The sequence below is a fragment of the Equus caballus genome, chromosome 20 (assembly GCF_041296265.1).
Source record: "Equus caballus isolate H_3958 breed thoroughbred chromosome 20, TB-T2T, whole genome shotgun sequence".
In the NCBI taxonomy this organism is placed as follows: Eukaryota; Metazoa; Chordata; class Mammalia; order Perissodactyla; family Equidae; genus Equus; species Equus caballus.
Window position 1 is genome coordinate 17,136,634 of NC_091703.1, and position 20,366 is coordinate 17,156,999.

The 20,366-nt window shown below is 41.4% G+C and overlaps 1 protein-coding gene and 1 long non-coding RNA gene across 14 annotated transcripts in view; one reads left to right on the forward strand and one right to left on the reverse strand.

Annotated features, from left to right (window-relative positions):
- ATXN1 (ataxin 1) overlaps positions 1-20,366 on the reverse strand; it is a 384,336-nt gene that overhangs the window by 83,759 nt on the left and 280,211 nt on the right. The gene's annotated exons all lie outside the window — the stretch shown is intronic.
- On the forward strand, positions 491-7,562 carry LOC138919593 (uncharacterized). Its single transcript, XR_011429891.1, has 5 exons — positions 491-624; positions 1,121-1,612; positions 2,459-2,574; positions 3,840-3,972; positions 7,314-7,562. It is a non-coding gene; the product is annotated as an uncharacterized lncRNA (long non-coding RNA).

Consider the following 20,366-nt stretch of genomic DNA (forward strand, 5'->3'; position numbering starts at 1 on the left):
GCACTAGAATAGAGGAGCTCTCAGGGATGAACTATTCCAGGCTCTCCTTTCGGCGGCGGGAGCACCCAAGGCTCCGGGGTGCCATGGTTGATGGAGGAAAGTGGGGTCCACAACCACAGCTCCTGCCTACTCTTACCATAGACTGCTTGCAGCACATCCTGTCCCTTGGTGTTGGCTAATATTTATGCACACCATGTGCAAAGTGCTGCCAATGTCCTTTACAGAACACTCATGAAACCAGTGCTCAAATACGGGAGGTGAAAGAAGAGGCAGAAAGTGGGGAGACGTGTTGGATCTGGGGGCTGGAAGGGAAGCTGAGCTTCAGGACTTTATCTCTGCTCCCCAGTGCTTCATGAAATGACAGTGTATTAACTAACACGGGGAGGAGCTTTCACCACGGGCTCTCCATTTTTGGAAGGGAAAGACTATAAACATGTGTTTGGAATATGTTTTCTTTTGCTTTAAACACTGATAAACCTGATTGCTCAGTGCACAGTCTTGAAACCACTCCTGCTCCTCGCAGCCTTGTCTTCTCTTCGCTTTCTTTTCTCCCTCTATGGTTCTCCTTCATTAAATTAAAACAATGAGAGACTACAGAAGTGGAACGCTTGGAGGAATGAGGAGGTAAACAGAATTTTTGGATTCCTTTTCTCTCTAAATTAATCATACCAAAAAGAACTCAAGTGAAATAGTTTTTCAAGAATCTAAAGGAAACTTTTAGTAAGCCCTATTTTGATTTACTCCCAGTCAGCTACTAATTCAGCTAGCTCTATTTTTAAGGTAATGTGAAGATCAAGGAGCTCAAATCTAACAAATATTCTGCATTCATAACCTTTGAAGGCATTAGTAGACATGCTACTTCCTTGATCTCTGCAGTATGGAATCAGATTGGTAAAAGCTCACAGCAGGAGGAGGTCAGAGATCATCTATGAGGAAGTCATGGCTCAGAGAGACGATGCGATGTGCCCAAGGTCACGGAGGAAGCAGCAATAATGACTGTTAACTTGGCTTAAGTTTAAAAGATCATGTTGTAAGGCACTAGCCTTATCTAAAAGTTTTAACTTCAGGTTAATGAAATAAGTACATTATTAAAATGTTTTTAAAAAATGTTCTCCTCTAGGGTTGTGCCTTTATGATTCAAAATAATATGGATGGACTGAATGGAGTGGGATACTGGTGTGCAAACCAATGTCGAGGTGGACACTTACATGGCGGTAACTCTTCTCCCTATGGCACACTGAGATCTCTAAGAGATGACCTTCTCATGGTCAGTTGTCCTAAGGAATATGTTGACACACGTTCCTCAAAAGTATCTGTATCACCCTTTGGATGCTGAAGATGGTTTTATCTACAATGTCTTGTTTATTTACATGTCATTTCAATTAGATATTGAAAGGTGCTTAGTAAAAACTATACTTCTGTTGAAGAAGCTGAAAAGCAAGGAGATGACTAAAATACCCAGGGGCGCAATACTGTTAGCTAGTTGAGGAATTAGGTAGAAACCTCTGTTCTGAAATCCCAGGTCAGTAGCTTTTCGCTGTTGGATCACATGGAGCTGGAAGCCCAGTGGAGGGTCTGAGCTGTACCGCACTGTGAATCTGGGCAAGTCTGGGTAAGTCTGGGTGGGCTGTGAGGTAGATGAATGGAGGTTCTGTCTGTACAGAGACCTGTTTGATGAGGCTCATGGGAGAAAAAGAAACAGTCGCAGATAGTAAACTTTCCTGGGCTAAGACTGCCACACGCTATCTGAAGTTCAGTAATTCCTAGACCTTCTGAGCAGCTTGTAATTTAAGGAAGGAACTGACCCTGAGTAGAGAGAGGGGTCAAGGTGCAACTGTGAGAGAAGCCAAAGAGGGCAGAGGGGTGTCAATAAAAAGGGATATAACACTGGGAGCATTTCCCCACCAGGCTCTTGGGGAGGGGGAGATGGGAAGGGGTAGTGGGGTCATAAAGAACATGAGCCTGCCACATTCTGTGGTCTGAAAAGAGAATTTTTAACACTTAGGAAGGGAGGGGACACATTTCCCCATCTCTATTTGGCAAGAGAGTGGAAGAATGACTAATCATACACCCTTTTGACATCGAAGGGCAAAAACAGGAGCTGATGAAACATTCCAGAAGGGTGTCTGGAGGCCACATCATGAACATGGAGAGTAACGGAGGGAGGAGAGGAGGCCCCATGAGCCAGGGAGGAGAAAGAGTGGAAGGTGCTTAGGAAAGCCTGCTGACATCCCAGGAATAGGCAGGAGGACAAATATTTTGGGAGGTGGAAAGGAGTTTGAAGAAGAAAATATCATATTACAAGTATCTTAGTGCATATTCCTAGAAAGTATCCTTGGTATGGTATAGCCTTGCGAAATTTGAGTTAATGTTTCTTTTGAATCAACTATAGTTATTTTAAGTAATGGCTTCACCAAAGCTTGCTTTCACATTTGCTCTCTCCCATTTCTAAATCCAGTTCATACTAAACACGTCAATAAAGAAGCTGTTGTCTCAAACATTTTCCTTCATCAAATGGGTACCCTGAAGACAAGAATGAGGAATATGATGCACAAGAGGAAGATGATGATGATGGTAATAGAAGTTAATGATAACTTAGGCCTTATCATCTGATAGGCATCTTTTAAGATCATGCCATGTATTTTGTTATTTAATTTTCCTAATAACCTTTATGGTTTTAACGTAAGGAAAATGACAATAATGTGGTTACATAAGTTGTCCAAATTCTCAGAGCTAGTAGACAGCTGAAGCAGAACTTGAACCCAGGTGTGTCTAACTCTACAACCCAGTTCTTACATTAGCACTCAGCGGGGTTTGGCACCCAGTAGGTGCTTAATAAATATTGGTGACTGAACAAATAAACCGGCTGAAACAATACACGTGTTCTCAGGTTTAGCCAATCAAATGGCACAATGAGCCTCATTCTTCATCTAAATTGGTTAAATATACTTCAGTCATTTAACACAATAGAAACAGTCATTACAATTGAACAATGTCACCGAATCAATATTTCCTGCTAAGGAATAAATGACTCTGACTTGCTTTGACATTTATTTTCCAAAACGAACCAGCTTTGCCCCGACATTTACAAATCAGCGGGAGACGTAACCCTGAGAAGCTGCTCTGTTCTACAGGCTGCCTTTGCTTTTGTCCTCTCTATGCGAAGCACAACAATAACAAAAGCAAGTTAAAAAAAAAAACCAACTTGGTAATTGTAGTTGTTATCGTGTACCTACTTTTTAAGCCTAATTAAGAATGTGACTTGCAGTTTATGTAATTTAAAAAGCTGGCTTATGTAGGTCCAAGGTTGTTTGAAGACCACTTTAAAAGCTCTTAGACACGGAGAACCCAGCCCCTCCACCTCCCATATCTTGGTCTGTGGTTTTTAAACAACTGGGAGTTTTATACAAGTTTCGCACAATTGTACTCCCCCTGCTGGCCTTCCGTGGAAGCTTTATGTCTGGACTGACACTATGACACTGGAGGAAAAGGATAAGTTAAAGCAAGAACAGATTTAAGTCAGCTCTAAAGCATGCTTTCGGCATTTGGAAATTAATCCTTCAAGAACTGAGCTTGGGTTCTTGTTCTTTGGCTGTGGAGGAGAGGCAGCAAATCACCTAAAATGTATGAGGAGCTTTAACTGAATGGCGGCTGCGAGAGAGGATGACGCAGGGGGCAGGCATGCGGAGACCTGGGTTCTGCTATTGCTTCAGCCTCTTACTTTCTGTGACCCTGGGCAAGTTACAACCTCTAGCTATCTTCCTTTTCCCTGATTATTACTTTCAATTTTGAAATACTGTGACTCCACTGTGTACTTAATTGAGGTCTCTTCCCTGAAGGAATTTATAATCTCATTGATGATACAAGATCTACCATCATAAGCCAATTAGAGAACTGAACAAGCGCTGAAAGACCTTTCGTGGAGGAGGAGAACCTGAAATGACCTCTGAAGAAGAAATCTGATTTAGAGAGGTGAGGCCCAGAAGACTTTCCTCTCTAATGCATGCAGTGGGATTTCTGACTAAGACTATCTTCATCGGCTCTGTCGGGCTTTTTCTGATGTAGCAGTATTTTGGAGATTGTGATTCAACCAGTGGCTTGTTTAAACCTGTGTCAGGGGATGCCTTCTAACAACTCGTTCCCTGCTTTAAGCAAAGTTAATCTGCACAGAGTTCAAATATACAAACCAGTGCAATCCTTTGCTTTACCAAGTTATTCTTTATTTTCAAAGTCTCCATCATGAGTTTCCTCATCATGGGAACCTCCAGTGAACTACAAGTCTATCAGAGTCACATATATTCAGGTCACCATATACAACACTTGTGGAACAAAGTGAATTTGGGTTAAGTGTTCTCTCAGTGTAACAGTGCTTCTTTTGAATGAGAACGGCCAATGATAAAGGTATAAAATACTTAGAAAATAAAAGCCTGGCTGATATTAGCTACAGTCTATGCTCTTGAAGAAAATGACTCATATTATGCATAACCTACAACAATTATATATAACTAATTTTCAGGTCTTAGTGACTCTAGGGTATGGCTATTTCTATTAATCTTACTAATACCACATGTTACTTCAACATTGATGTTGAATTAAAATCAATGATGGATCTGTAATAAATTAATAAGTATGCAAAAAATGAGAAACTCAGGGCCCTATTCGTAGGTAATGCTCTCAGTGAGAGCCCTTGATGATAGGGTTGTTGCTGCAACCTGGAGAAACTTTACACACAGTCGTAGCAACACTGACCTGGTATTTTCTTATGAAGACAAGCAGGAGTCTATGAACCCTCACCCAGATTCTTCTAGTCATCTTCTTGAAAGTATAAAAAAAAAAAAAAGAATCTTGCTGACTGCATCAGGACTTACGAAATCAGGGAGAGGGTGAGGCTAGGAGAGAATGAGAGTGGAGATGCAGATCACCAATGAGGTTCAAGGATGATAAAACTCCTGCCCCTGATTGACCTGGGGGAGCAATGAATGTTACCATAGTGTGGATGCTGCTGGCTCACAAGTGTGATGGGAGGGGACCTGAGTTCCCAGTCATTCAAAATCCTTGCTCAGATATATCTCGTGCCTTTCTCTGATTTCCTCAGAAGGAATAAGTTCTCGAGCCACTAAATCTAATATCTCTTGATTCAGAATATACGATAAAATTTTATCCTTGTGTTTAAGTTGTTCAAAAATATGTCTTATCTTCCTAAGTAGACTGTCAGCCTTCTGGAGGGTAACTTGTATGTTTAAATTCATTTCTCTATCTCCTAGTATCTTGCTCTGGGGAGATAATAAACATTAGTTGAACACACGACTAAATGCATGAAATATAGGTTTGCTTAATTAAGGCAGTAAAAATGCTGTTAGATCTTATATGCAAATTCTGAGATTCTACCATCTGATTGAGTTAATGTAAATGCTGATTCCTTGAATTGTGAACTACTAGACAATACGAACTCTGCCAGTAGCAGAAAACTTTCCGAAAGCCTTCCTTTTTGCTGTGCATGCTCCTAAGGCATCCAGGCCAGAGCTTGTATCCAAATACTCAAAGGTAAGAAATTTAGTTTGAAATAATTCAGGTCTTAACCGTGAGAGACTATTAAGATTAATACAGTGCCTCAGGCAGCCTCCTGTGTGTCTTTATCTCCTAAGCGTTTACTCATAGTGTAACCCATTCTTCCTTCTCTCAGAAGCCCACTAAAGCATTCTAACTAGACTGCACACACTCCTCTCTACCCAAATTCATACTATTTTAATCTTCCCTTTCCAAAACCAGAACAACAAAAGAAAACTCCACCAAGTAGCTAAACTATATTCAAAAATCCATACAATTCTATCCATGGCAACCGTCCCAGTCTTCCAGAAATTTAATTCCCAGGGTCCCCCAACTCAATGGACAATAGAAGAAAATGGACCTCAGTGTCACAAACTTCAGCACCTCTCAAGAAACTAATTAAATCTCCTAGGACTCCCTCACCCACACCCTAAGAAATCTGAAGGGAGTGCAAAATCCAAACCCAATTCAACCATTATAATAAAAGCCCTTTACTTATATAAAGCTTCATCTTGAATTTCTTTGTCTCTTTCCCCCTACAGAGTAGTAAATTTCCAAATTCTCCAAAGGTCATGAGTTTGGCAGTGGAACAATGGCATCCCGAGAGGGAGCGCCTTGTGAGCGAGTCTGCTCCTCTCCAGGCCACGCTGTGGGGCTGTTGTCTCTCTTGGGAGTTTCAGGCGTCATCAAGGTGGATGAACGCTGGTCACAGCGGGGAAATTCAGTCCCTGAGATAATGGTGGAATGCTGGATACCTGCAACCCAGGTGGGGAGGCAGTGAACCAGACCTTCAGGCACGGAGGTGCTGCCCCATGGGGACTGCCTGTGAAGGAAAGTCCTACAGTCCGCAGTATTAGGGGGATGGGGTTTCTGTCTACTCACGGGAAGAGTTATCCCAACTCCTACCCAAACAAGCGTGGAAACGAAGAAAGGAGAAGGGAAAGAGCCCTTGCTGAACCTTTTTTTCAAATGTGCCAATCATTATGCTTCACGTTTTATCTTTAATCATCACACAACCCTACAAAGTAGAAAGATTACTCCATTTAAAGAAAAACTGAAGCTCAAAAGAACTTCCTCGAAATGCCATGGGTAGTACATAATGAATGCGGAATTCAAACCCAGGCTTGTCTGGTTCTTAAATCCATGTTGTTACCTAGACCATGCTGCCTTTGGAAGGGAAAAATTTGTTTTTAGGTACAAAATATAGCTTGTCCATTTTGTAGAAGATGAGACTCCTGACTTACTCTTTTTGTGATAGACTTGGGCTATAACGTCCACTTCTTAGTCTGACCCTCTTGTACTGTGGGCTTGTGTCTGTAAAATGGGAACCTAGTAATGGAAGCCTATCTAGCAGTTATATCATATGCACCAAATGTTTAATGAATGGATGAATGAAGGTGAATCAGTGAGTGAGAGAATAAATGAATGAATGAAACTGAAAAGTCCATACTGGGACTGAATCAGCAATCTTGGTCTTATTAAAGTAGTGCACTGGGGGCCTGCACGGTGGCACAGCAGCTAAGTGCGCATGTTCTGGGGGTTCGCCGGTTCGGATCCTGGGTGTGGACATGGCACTGCTTGGCAAATGTCATGCTGTGGTAGGCGTCCCATGTATAAAGAAGAGGAGATGGGCATGGATGTTAGCTCAGGGCCAGTCTTCCTCAGCAAAAAGAGGAGGATTGGTGGTAGTTAGCTCAAGGCTAATCTTCCTCAAAAAAAAAAAAAAAGTAGTGCACATTAATTACCATTTTTTTTTTATCTGACAGGACATTTTGGTGTCCGGAGAAAAGGTCTGCGTGTGTGACGGTGGTCTAGGATTTTTCACAGACACAGCAGCCCACCTAACATAATGCTGATTTCTACCAGCCACCGAACCTAGCCTGAAGCCAAGATTTCCTTTGGAAGGATCCAGGTCAGGGAAATGGATATTAAAGAGGTGGATATTTGGACAAACAAGAGCTACTTTACATTCCTATATGCACTCTAAAAGTGAAACACATTCTCAAAGTCAGAAAGTAAGAAAAATCAAACACTGCTTCACTTTGAGTTTTGAAAATGAAATGTTGATTGTTGACAGAAGGGATGCTTAATCTAGGGGATAAAAATTGAACCACTTTCTGTAGCCTAAAGGAGCTAATTAAAATGTGATTACATACTCAGAGGTGTCCCCGGGGCCCTTAGATTTCCACAGCACAGATAATCCCACTCTCTGCTATACTTACACTAGGTGTTAGATATTTGATACGGGAATGGATTTCTACCCTTGTCCATCTCTCTGTTCAAGGAATCCTGGTCAAGTCGTCATTATATTGTGTACTTAATGAGGCGGCGAGACGCATCTAACCAACTGAGCTCTCGGAGAGTGAAGCCATAATGCTTATTGGCCTCTGTTAAAACCCACCCAACCCATTTTGGTATAATCCCTGTAGTTCCTGAGCCCTGGCCTTCGCGCTCTCTCCACTCAGAATTCACTTTAAGCTATTATAAGGAAGCCAAAGATAAAACAGCTTCTGCATAATGAACACTAATCCCCAGAGTGTGACGCCCACGACACAAATGAATGCTAGACAGAAGATAACCGAATGTCTAGACTTATTCAAACCTGTTTCTCGTAGTTCGAACTTGTACTCACTGCTTCATCAGCTTCTGAACCACAAACGGGTTTAAAAACACACAACTGAGCAACAATAACAAAGAGCTAAACCCAGCAAGATCTCTTCACTTGGGCCTCTTTATCTGTGCTAGTTGTGTTTATCTACAAAACACAGCAGCGCTTTCCTAAGCTGATACTAGCAAGCTGAAAATAATTGCACAGTTTGAAACCTCTCAAAGAGATGACCTTTGTCCTTCCTTCTATTAAATATATTGGTAGATTGGAATATTTCCTAATAAATCCATTTTTTCTGGCTCCTTAAAATTAAATTAATAAGATTGTACAATTTAAGGATCCGTGGATTTGTTTTCAAGCACAATGGACTGAAAGTATGGCTATCTGGATTCTAGAACAATAAAGTCAGCTATAATTGGCTGAGTATATTATATCTCAGGCATTATACCAGGAGCCCAAAACATGAGTCCATTTCATTTTTATGATGACTCTCCGAGGTACCCACTTTCCTAGCCATGACACCAACTGGGTCCTCTAGCAAATTACTTTATCCCTTGGTTTCCCCAACAGAAATAATAATTTTAAAAGATGAAGGATTAAATAAAATAAAAAGATGGCCAATTAATTAATATTAAGCAGTGAAACAACAGTTGGTATATGCACATATAATTCTAATATAAGTAATCCATTTTTCTTTTACATCTTTGACAAGATACCTCTTAAAACATAATTTCTAATGAAAGTAAAAACGGAATTCAGATTTCGGCGATCACTTTGAGAGAAGTTAGATATTGATAGGGGAGGCCCCACTGACCTGAACCCCAATGGAAGGTACTGATTCACGCAGCAGTTTCTTTAATATTTACCTTCCATTACGCACATAAATAAAATTCGCTAAGAAAAGTGACAGTTCAAGCATGTTATGCTTCTTTTCCACAAATATGTTTATTGTATAATTGGAGGTTCCAGAGGAATTATTTCAACATCTAAGTCCTATTTTTCCCTGAGCAGGTGGGAAATAGAGCTCCTGGAAGCAAAAGCAGAAGCAGCTGAGAAAGGATCCTGAATGAGTTGTGCCCGGTTCTTGACTCTCACTACTACAGCCTTGGGAAGGAGCTGGGACGGCACATGTAACAACTTTAATTTAACCTTTGCCTGTTCGGTGAGGATAAGGTGAATTAAGTAACATTTTTATTAATGGACAAAAGCCTTAGTTATAGCCAAAATAAATGCTCAAACCTCATTTGTTCTGTTGGTACCTAGAGCCTTCCTGCTCCAGGTACGGCCCTCCTCCATATCTCTTTTGGAAGCAAGAATTCTCTCAAGGCAGGAAAAAGCAGGTGAGGAAATTGCATTTTCCTTTTTTTTCCTGAGGAAGATTCACCTGAACTAACATCTGTCACCAATCTTCCTCTATTTTCTATGTGGGCCGCCGCCACATGGCCACTGATGAGTGGTGTAGGTCCACACTCGGGAACCGAATCTGGGGTGCTCAAGTGGAGTCTGTTGAACTTAACCACTAGGCCACCAGGGCTGGCCCTAGGTGAGGAAATTTTTAATCATTTTTTTCCTTCCCCAAATGACTGAGGAAAATTGTATACAGCGAGGGGGAAATAGGGCCAGTATGTAAGTCAATAATGTAAACAGGGTTGTAGGCAAAATGTTTAATTTATTCACAAGAGAAAATATCAGGCCTTCTCGAGCATCCATTTTGCATTTAGTGTGCTGATAACACACGGACATTATCCAGTTTCTGAAAAGTGGTATTTATACACTGAAAAAAATTTTAGTCAATAGTTTATATGGCTGTGAGTACTTAACTTATTTTCCAAGAAGGATCGCATAATTTAGATCGAATTAATGTAAAATGACTTTCTATCCCAAAATCTAAATTAGATTTTACTGGCCCAGTAATTAATACTGCCTTACATATCCACTTTCCCTCGTACCCTCCATCTGTGTGGTCTCTTCTAGACAAAGCTTTTGCTACAACCATGGAGCATACAATACAGCAATCTCTAAAATATAAGAAAGAATGATGCCTACCTTATAGGGTTGGTGTGTGGATTCAATGAGACAATGCACGAAAAGCACTCAGCATAGTGCCTGCTACATATTAAATGTTCCATAAATGTCAACTACAATTATTATTCCTCTCCGTATATAAACTTCTATTTCATAGAGAGATGTTTTCTAAAGGAATCTCCAACTTAACTTATACACTCTAAATTTTAAAATAGTTTCACTACATACAATACCTCAGACCCCTCTGAATCCCATCCCGTTTTCAATGTTCTTTTTTCGTAGTTCCCAACTCTTTCTCCTTCCTTGTCTTACGGCTATGGTAGACCTTTAGTTTCTGGAAAGCAGAAACCCTATTTCATTTATCATTTTATACCTAGTACAATCTGGCTTAGCACCTTGCATAGTCTAGGTTTTTAATAAATATTTATTGGATGAATAAATGAATACATGAATGAATAAATAAATATATGATGGAGTAAATCCTGGGGTTCAACAGGCATTGACTCTACCAATATTTTAATCTTTTTGTCACCTTCCTTTAAAATGAACACTGCGTGTTCCTTTCACAAGCCCCAAATTAATTCTCCAGAATATACTTAAAAAAAAAAGAGGTTGACTGTTAAAAGGAAAAGGTCCATCCCATCTTGAGTGACGTGTTACTATTATTAGTGGTCTCATTGCCAGCTTGGTTCATAGATAACATTTCTGGAAACTTTAGAAGGTTTTTGGTCCTGAAGGCAAAGCAAACACCAATAATTATTTCTAAGTCATAGTTCTTAAGGAAAATCCGAATAAGAAAGCATTTGATCATATGTCTACTTTAACAAATAGAGGGAGTTACAACATTTTTTTTCACAGCCTACCCTACTTTTTAGTTTATAAATACTATCTAGCTACCATACAATTGATGCCATTTGGGTTTGAAGAACAAATCCATGACTCTGTCCCTAAGAAGGCTAATCATATCAGCATCCTGCACTTAAAGGATGTTGCCGTTCCATGAAACACTACTGAGATCTAAGCCAAATAAATAATAAGTCTATGTTCAGCAGAACAATACAGTCAAACTCTATACAACATTATTGAATAGTACACCCGCAATGATGATCAGTTCAAGTCAAATCATATTCAGTAATAATAATTGATATAAATGTGTACTTTTGGACAATTTATAGACTCTATTATAGAACGGCAGGACTACATAAGTCTAGCATGAGATAATGATTGGCAGCAATTGGTCTGGGACTTCTAAGTTTTAGCTTGTTATCAAGAAGAGACAAACCTGAACAAAATGGGACTTCTACGTCTAGAATGTGCTGCTTTGGTTTTCCACCTGCCATTACCCTAATTCATTCTTTAAGACTTGGTTCAAAATTCAGCTTCTCAGAAGCCCTCCATATTAATCCCGTCTTTAATGTGAGGGCTCTTGAGGTTAAAAACTATGTGAGTGAATGAATGAATGAATGAATGAAGGGAAGGAGTAGTGAGCTAGGGTGATTAATGGAAGTATGCATCAAATCACTCTGTACAGCAAAGATTGAGAAGCGAACACTGACCTAGAGCTGCAAAAAGATATCTGGCACCTAATAGGTGCTTAAAATGTCTATTAAAGAAAGAATGAATGAATAATTCTTTCTGTTGAACTCTCTATGTCTAAAAGATGTAATTTCTCAAATTATTCTCATTATCAAAGTAGATATTGTTCCCTTGTGCTATTATTTTCTTTCTCTAAACTATGGATGCCTGGTTCCTTGTGAAAGATTCTTGTAGTTGTACAGAAATGGAATCTTTTGGGTGTCTAAGTGGTACTTCTTTCCGTAGGCACATTAACTGGCCCTCTCCCACTTCCGGTAGAGCACTGGGGCTTTCAGAAATGCTTGGTCTTTGGAATAAAGTAGAAAGTACAGAAATCCACCGCAATACCTGGCATAGGTCAAATCAAAGAAGAAGCAGAGAAGCCTGGCTCACTCATGAGATTTGGACAGTTAGATCACGCAATCCTTGGAACACTAACAATCACAGGTGTTAATGGTAGCGATTTAGTGTAAATGATGTAACAACTTCTATTTGTTCCTTAGAGATAGAGCATTAGCTTGACGTGGACATCAGTCATGGTCTGGAACTTGGCCAACGTGTTCCTATTTCAGGACATTTCTGGGGTGGAATTTACAACACGTCATCTATGTGGGAACCTCATGTACGTCCCCAGCCTGGGATGTTGCCCTTGATATGCCATAGAGGCTTCACCGAACCAGCTCCTCCACTTACAAGCTACGATTTTGTTCAAGTCATGTAACTACCCACCCTAAGCCCCCATTCCCTTTTCTACTGAATGAGCCTAATAAGAGTATATATACCTTACAATTGTCATGAGCTTTCGATGAGCTGACGCATGTAGATATTTCAGCACAGTGCTTGCCACATAAATGCTCAATAAATGTCATCTATTATAATCATTGTGGTAATTAATAACCAAGCCTATTCTTATGATAGTTCTATTACTATCCACTCATTTGCCCAGTAATTACCCAATTTTTACAAGTATATTTTATAAATTTAAAAATTTACTATTTAGAATGAATGATTTAAAATGTCCGAATGGCTTGCAGTAAAAAGGAATATTCTCCTCCATTGTTGGGTGTTGTGGTGTGCATGGGAGGGGACCTGAGCCTCAGTGGTGTCATCTCAGAAGGTGTGAGGCCCAGGCTGGATGACATTCTATATTTCCCTTTGGAGAAATCGGCAAATACGACGACCAAGAGTGCAAGCGGAGCCTTGAGGGGAAGGTAAACGAGGGAAACATAACTGGTGTGTGTGGTGAGCACCTGTCCCAGTCTGCAATGGAGGTACCGAGGGTAAGTGAGGTTAGGCTGGAAGTGAAAAAGAGCCAGCAACACATTCGAAGGAATCTCAGGGCTTTCGGCCAGCATTTGGCAAAGTCTGCTCTTCCACTCCAACCCATCCCTACTCCCAGTGGAGGGCAGTGGGAGTGTCTGGGGGTGAGGTGACAACACAAGTAACAGCTCATCCTATTATCTACAGAGCTTTTGAAGGACAAGCCCTCATTCTTTGGCCTAGTTGGCCATGATCGGAGGGCACTTAGTTCTGGTGCAGAAAGATACAAGGACTGAGGGTGGCTTGGGGGACAAAAACCTTTTATACAACAACACCCCCCCCCCCCCACATCGCTGCATTGGAGGATACAGCCCACAAAGACTTTGCTGCAACATAAACACACTCTTAAAATGACAGAAAGTCACATGTGAATGCAAATTATGTAAATCCTCACTAAATAACTTGAATCGAATGGAAGTTACCACAGTACCAATGTTCTCCATAAACACTGAGTTGGAGTGTTCTACGCTGCATTTTACTTCTCTGGTGTGAAGGCGACTAGGAATACGGTGGTAGGATGTTCACTATCTCTGAGGACCATCAAACAAATGAGCTATCTTGTGAAACAGTCCCAGGATGTGCACTTTCTAAATAAATATTAAAATGCATTTATTATCTGTACCATTTAAGAGGTTGAGGATGGGGGGAAACACGACTACAAATACTTTCATATTTTTATTTAACAACAGCTCAGCTGTTAGACAATATAGAGTATTAGGAAGACTGTCTTAGAAGTTATGCTGGTGTTCTGAGTATGTCTACACGGCATGCATGGAGGCAGACATCCACAAATGATCTTGTTACTCTGTCCCAAATGGATAAAACTCAGACCCAAACATTCCACATTTAGTAGTACTGTGAAGCTGACTAATTTGTATTCACTGTGACAAGTCCTTACTCTCAGATCTGAAGTAATTATTAGAAAGTGAGAAAACAGACAGTACTTTTGGGAAGCTGGGAGATGGCTTTATATTCCAAGTTGCCACTAGATAGAATGACCCATAAAAATAACTTGGAAGGCTTTATTACCTTACAGCCAGAGCACAGAAAATCGAACAGTTACAGACTGTGCCTCTGTCATGTGTATTTTAATTAAAGATTTAAACTGCTAAGAGACAAAAACTGAAAACATGTACATAATCTAATTTTGCATAATTTCTCATTAGTTGCATAGCTGACTGTCACCCTCTCTGACCCTGATTTACATGTGATATATGCACGTTTACTGGCTTATGGCATAAAAAACGCTCTGGCTGCCTATTGGCACTCCTCTCTTTGATTCGCACATGAAACCATAAGGTTCCCAGTTGGAATTCAGTAGAAGCGCATTAGGACAGGGACTAGCTTCCCATTTATTTATTAGGTTCCTCCAACTCAAGTTGCTAGGGTAGCATGAACTTTTTAAATACAGTTGTTCTGGCCTTCTTCTTGGTTTTTTTACTCTATCTATTACCCTACCATCTACCATGGTGTGAGAAGACACAAGGGTGAGATTATTCAAACTAAAACGAATATGTCACATCACCCACATATCAATCAGCGGTGTCATTTTAACAACGGCAAGGACATCAAAGAAAAAAAGGAAGCAAAATCAGTGACAGCACTAACAGTTATATTTGCCCCCCCACCTCCTTGGATAAACAATGACTAAAAGACATAATTTTAAAATAATGGATGAGTACAGCTCTGAGATCAGGAGATGGAAAGCAACGTGTAATTGTTTAGACTTTTTGGGTTTGAGTCCTTCCTCTTCCTCTGAATGGTCATTTTGCAAAAATATTTTGAACGTACAAAGCTGTAGAGTTAAACACTGGGGTGTCTCTTACTTTATAAGGTTATACACAGGCCCAAGGGTGAGGGCCAGGTCAGACACAGGCAAAGTTGCACACGTGGGGGGGAGAAGCGTGAGTGCGCATGCGTATGCAAACTGCAGGGGCGAGGGTGTGCACTCATATGTACACTGCAGGGCTGAGGGTGTGCACACACATGTGCGGGAGTAACTGCGCACGCATCTCCACACATTCCTACGTACCAAGCAGGCAGTAATCAAGACAACCACAACTATGACAAATTAAAATCAACCACAGTTAAGTCTCAAACTGCTGATTTCCTATGGAAATAAACAGGGAAAACAATGCAGTGTGACCAAGATCGACCTTTAAAGCCCATTTCATGGCCGCTGCATGTGTATTTCTTCTAATATTCTAGTCTCAGTACCTGTTGCAAAGATAGTACTTAAATAAGATATTCATCTTCTGAAGTAGATAAGAGTTTGTTTTTTTGCATCTGTGTGCAAAAAAGAATGGCTAAATCACATTCCTATTCATTCCAAGTTGGAGCAGCAGTGTCTTGGCTTGCTGCCAATGGTCATCCTTAGAGAGGGCCACACATTTTCAGGTTTCAGAGACAGGGGGTAGACTCTGCATTAAGAAATATCAGATATACAAGTTCTCTGACAACACACTGAGTGACTGTTTCTGCCCACAGAGGCTTCAGTGGGCTCACAGCATGGGTGAGCGAGAGGGAGCCACGCACAGGAAGTGTGGGCACGTGACGTTATTTACATCAAAGCACAGATCACACTTTCTCTTCTCCGCCTACCTGGAATCACAATAGCGCCTGTCCTCTCCCTTCTTCTGATACCTTCTAAAACCCTTGCCTTAAATGAGCAGAAGCTTCCGAGATAGCTGTAACTCTGTTTAGTGACATTCTTGCTCTTTGACTTGAAAAGTTACCCCCTTCCTGGAAGGAGAATTAGACGAGAGGGCTTCTGAGTCCCTTTAGCCCTGGCAATTCAGCATCAGTGGATCCTATTCCCACATTTACAGTGAAATCTCCTTCACAAACTGAGGGGCAGCAAGAGTAAGAGGTCCTGCCAGTCACCAAGCAAATCAACCACAAAACTGGAATGCACCCAACCAGGCACATCTTTATCTCTCACTATAAAAATCCAGTCACGAATGCTTTCCTTTCAGGTTAAGTCTCATCAGTTGGGGAAATGCTACACAAAATGAACACACAGCAAAGGGTGGGGTGGGGGGCTCCATTATCACAGAGGGATTTTTTTTAATACGTATCTCTGTCCTCTCCATTTTTCTGACCTGGGCCAATATGGTCTAATTTTAGTTCTGTCGTATTTTCAAGTCAGAGGGAAACCAGGAGTGTTAAAGGTTTACAACTGAAAAATACTTTATTTTCAGTAAGGTGCTTTTTAAAAAAAAGTATCGTCTTAGCAACTTTGAAGTTTATAATACAGTATTGTTGACTATAATTACTATGCTGTGCATTAGATCTCCAGAACTTATTTGTCTACTAGTTGCAAGTTTGTCCCCTTAGACGACATTTCCCCACTTCCTCCAACCCCTAGTCCCTGGTAACCACCATTCTACTCTGTAGATCTTAATTGTTCTCACAACAAGAAAGAAATGGTAATTATGCCACGTGGAGGTGTTAGCTAACACTATGGTGGTAATCATACTGCAACATACAAATGTATCAAATTAACACGTTGTACACCTTAAATTTATACAATGTTATGCGTTAATTCTCTCTCAATAAAAAGAACAGCATTGCCATATGACATTTGATCTGATTCAGGTAAGGAGTTTTGGAGAGGGAACTCTAAAATTCATTTTTAATGAAGGGACAATTAGTGATAGGGCTGGGGGAGGAAATCCTTATAATCACACACTAATCTCTGAATAATACTTCACATGTCAATCAACAAGTCTGAGAACTGAAGTGCTGCCTCTGATCTGCTATTGTTCAAGTAGGATCTCAACAGTCCTGACATTCTTCTAGTCATTTTGCATCAGGCCATTTTTCATAACTTCAGCTTGCCCCATCTTCACTGTTTTCTACTAAAAGGAAGATCTCATTACCTATCAGTCATAAAAACTCTCATTATTCTGAAATTACAAATATCATAAATGAAGGTATATCCTCTTTTCTCTTCAGTCCCTCTTCTAGACAAAAATCTCCTAAATAACTTAGATCCTCTCATCAATCAAACAGCCAATCACCATGAACTGAGTCCTCATGCCATGCTGTGTCATGATGTTCTGGTGATTTAACCGCAAGGAATGCTAGCTCCCAACATCCCGGGTACCACGGGCTCGAAGACTTCTAACATCTCATAGGACAATAGCAATGGTTTCCTCTCTGTGTCTGGGATTGGGGCTTTAAGCGGCTCTCTTGTGTACAAGAGAATTTGCAGCTACTTGCCGCTGGCTGCAACACTGCTGATCAGCGAGGTGGAGGACTAGAGAGAAGGAAGGGCAATTTAGGGTGCACGGGGCCTAACCCTATCCACAAGCTCTCAAGGGTTAACTGGGGAGGATGAGACAGGAGAGGAAGCAAGGTGAAGTTTTATGAGTGGACAGAAGTTAAACAAAGCGGTTTCCAAATAAGTATAGTGATCCTAAGGTAGCAAGCCGGAGGCTGTTGGCGTAATGAATCCTCATGCAAGTCTGCTCAATGCTGCCTGATTATTATCATGACAAATGATGATGTTCTTAAGAGTCATTGTTCTTCACAGAGTGAGCATCTGAGCTGCTCAAAACAAATGAAGCTTATCAAGTGAACTAGCCTTACGAGAGTGCTAGGTCCAGAGGCCAACGGCTGTGCCTATAGAGCTTGTAAGAACCCATTACATAAAGCCCTTTTAACATCACAAAGCACTTTTACATCCTTGGCATCATATGATCCTCCAGGCAATCCTATAAGACTGGATGACCAGGTGTGATAATACGCGTAAAATCAAGACCAGAGAGGGTAAGTGGTTTGTCTAAGGTAGACAGAAAGCAGGTGGCCGAGCTCAGCCTGCAACTCAGGTCTTAGGACTTCCAGTTTCTTTTCTAATTGTTGCTGCAGTATAATTGCTCCTATGAGCCAAATCAGAGCTGTGGGTTCATATGAAGGTAGGAATGAAGCACACGAACCATGTGTGTGCAAGGGTGTGGGAGTGGCCTGCATACACAATCATCCAGTGATGCGAAACTATCCACACAGCTCATCTGGAAAATCACAGCAAAGGAGAGGCTTTCTTAGAACTGACTTTTCAGCCCTGTTGGGGGCCTGACTTTACTGACAGTACCTCTTTCTGTTTGACCTAGGGCACACTGGCAAACTATGGCTATTTGATATTAGTATCCAGTCAACTTACTTTCAGGGTTTGCCCAATGTTCCAGGCACACCCCATAAGAAAGTGGTCATTTCATGGAGAATAAACTGTAATTCTCAATGTTGTCCGTATCAATCCTCCCATTTAGAACGATGGTTGAAGGAATGTATAAGGAAGCCTTCAGAAGATCTTGCTGGGCATGGGTTTGAAAGAGAGAATCAGCTGGGATCTCTGAAGGGGTAGCAGTCAAGGTGAAGAAGAGAAGAAAGAAATGTTCTGAGGGTGAAAGGAGTGTAGGTCCTCCATGATTCAAGGAATTCATGGGCTAGGCCATTCAGAACCTTCTAGAAGACTCAGCAGCTCTGGTTGGGCTGGAAGCAACCCCACTGCTGGTGCTGTATCTTCTCTGAGGACCTTCTGCAACTGTCTGATGCTGCTGGGTCTGGCCTGGTGGCTGTCCTTGCATTCTGCACCTTGCCTTCTATGAATGGTGGTTTCTGGCGCCCTTGCAGACTATTCCATCATGTGCCCATTACATACAAACTCAATCAACCAAAAGCAGAGCAATATCCTAGCTATCGTCTTTCTTCCCTCTAAAATGCTACCAAACACTAGCTCTCTTCATTGTTTCATATTTTAAAGTGCACAAATGCTTGATTCAGGGTTCCACGGACCAGAGCAAAAACAAACACCTACATGTGCTTTGAAATATCTACAAGTGTCTCAGGACCCCTCTGTACCCACAAACATCACATTCAGGACAAAGGCACATTCAGGATAAAGTGCTTTATCTTACTGTGCCAAGTTGTTTACCAAAAGTGGCTCACCAGGCACTTGCATTCCTCACTCAAGGGTATTAGTTCAACAGGCCTTTTTGTATAGCAGCATTTTAACAGCGTTTACCCCTTAACTTACTGTCTAGGAATATTCCAAATCCATTACACTGGAACATACAGCCTAGTTACAGGTCCAGGTCACCCAGTAGTGAACCACAGAAAAGCATAATTCACACCCCTTAGATCCCGCAGATTCTCCATATCTTCTTAATCATTCTTGAGATTTTTCTTTTCCTTTCAAAATAGCAGATTTCAGATTTTTTAATAAAACATTTCCACCGTAATCTGAGTCCTTGAAGCTTCGGCATGGATATTTACCCTGTAAACATCAAAGAGTTTATCACTAGATTTACTTTTTAGTTCTCACAATACCGTACCTCCTACTTGTGTTACTCACTTTTCAAAATTTAGGAATGAGAAGTCACTTGGGAGAAAGGCAGTGGGACTGAGAATCCTGAAACACCGCTCAGTCCTCAGTCCTCCCTGTGCCCATCATCCGCTCCCTCGCTCAACCACAAACGTGGCTGCCATATCAGAGTTAGTGGTCCACATCCCATAATTTGCTTGCCAGTGAGAGATGACCCCGTGTTCCAGAACAGAGAGAAAGTGTGTACTGTATCAGCGTGATGACATTAGAGTAAGACTTCAAAGCTAGCCTCAAGATGCTCACAGACTGGTATTAACCAGTGTCTGCTGTGAGCATATGGGAGAAGACAGGATGGCGCGGATCACAAGTAAAGACTCAGTGGCATATTTGCCCACAACACTGCTACAGAGGCATAGCTTAGAGAGAGTGTGAGGCAAGGCATTCATCGCTATTTCCCTCTGGAGGGGGATCATTTGGGGGGAAAATCTGCAAACCTTGGGAGGACAGAAGGCAACATTGCTTTAAAGTTATGAGTAATGAGCCGTTTGCGGGGAAGGAAGTTGATTCTGTCATTCATTCTGACAGGGCTTCTAAACAGAAAAGGAGGAGAGGGCTGAGGATGGGGGTTGGGGGGAGGCACAGAAAGAGGACAGAAGGGTGAAGCCAGCCAGGCAAATGAGAATGAGAATTGCAATTACGGACCTTATGGAGGAGCGGCTGGTAAGCTACCCCGGCCAAAGGAAAATGTTGATTGGACCAGTTTTCGGAGGGAAACAGACAGCCCTTCTGCAAGCAGATGGATGACAAATCTCTGGGAGGAGGCTGTGTTGTTCATGTGTGAAATGGTCTTAGCCAAAGAGTAAAAGCGCCAAGCCATGTATGTAAGCAGGAGCCACCTGGCCTGCATGTGCTGGTGGGGTGGGGTGTGTGTGTGTGTGTGTGTGTGTGTGTGTGTGAAGGATGGAG